Source organism: Bactrocera tryoni, chromosome 3 (assembly GCF_016617805.1).
Source record: "Bactrocera tryoni isolate S06 chromosome 3, CSIRO_BtryS06_freeze2, whole genome shotgun sequence".
Taxonomy (NCBI): Eukaryota; Metazoa; Arthropoda; class Insecta; order Diptera; family Tephritidae; genus Bactrocera; species Bactrocera tryoni.
In genome coordinates, this window is record NC_052501.1 from 75,675,453 (window position 1) to 75,676,706 (window position 1,254).

A 1,254-nucleotide genomic window follows, 5' to 3' on the forward strand; every position below is an offset into this window, starting at 1 on the left:
TTGGCTACGTCAAATCACTTTACAGCAACTTGTTCCAAACGCAAACGGCAGCTCGCTGGCTCGTATTGCCATCGCTATTGCCGCAATACAAGCACACACAAACAACGCCACACACATTCACATCTATCTCAATTTCGCTCTGCTCAGTGCTGTTGCCGTCTCTTGTGTTATATTTCCTCATTTCATATTCGCCATCCATCGCCTTTTTTGCGCTGCTGTGCTGATTATTGATTCAAGTGCGCATTGGTCTGCTTCTTCTTAATTTACCGTTTCAACATTTGCTTTTCGCCCCAAATTCGCTTCATATCAAAATCATTTTCGCTTCGTTGCGGTACGTTACTTTTCTTTCCATTCTACTTTCTGTACGCGCGTTTCCCCTAACTTTCGTTCAGTTGTGCGCGCGCTCTCTCTCTATGGGTCTCTATTTGATGTAGGCGCTCTGCTTTTGAAATGTGTCTTCGCCGCGCACACTCATTTACACCTATTGTACGGCCCGTTAACGTGGTTATTATTTACGTACTTCCACCCAAATCGCCAAAAATCGTTCGCCTCAACGCATTGCAGTACTACTTCGGCTATGTTTTATTTTGTTTTCTTTCACCACCACATTCGTACGTACATTTTAACGCTTGAATGCTTTGTATTAGCAAATACTATTATGTTCAATGCGCATTATTCGCTTTGACTTTGGCGAAATTGTTGTTACACCGCTGTGGCATCCAACCGTGTTACAGGCCGTGTTACAGCCAACACATACATACAAACACAAACATACATACAACCACATACATGCGCAAATTTACGCGTGGCGTGTTTGTTCGCATTCTGCATTTCTGCAAAAAGAGATTGCCAAGCGCTGGCTGTGAGCTCACGAGATTTGCATTTACTCAATGCCTTCTGCTAGCGACTGGCGCGTGTGTTGGCAGAGAGGGGTAGTAGTTGGCAGGGGTAAGAGAGCATGTGCTATAAGTATGTTGGCGAAGATGGACAAGGATGTGTTAATGCGTAAGCAAGTTATTAGTGCAGCTTAGCGTGCTTAAATCTTATTAGAATTCCGAAAAAGGATGTGTATTTGTATGCGTGTGTGTGTGTACATAGAAATTTTAGTTCATCTAGAGTTGTATTTACCGTTATTCACTAAAAATATTCGCACGCTGGCTGGCGTACGTATGTATGTGTGCGCATGTGGCCTAAATCTGAAAATAATGGCGCCTGGTTCCGGTTCCGTTTGTGTTTATTTACAGATTCCATCAC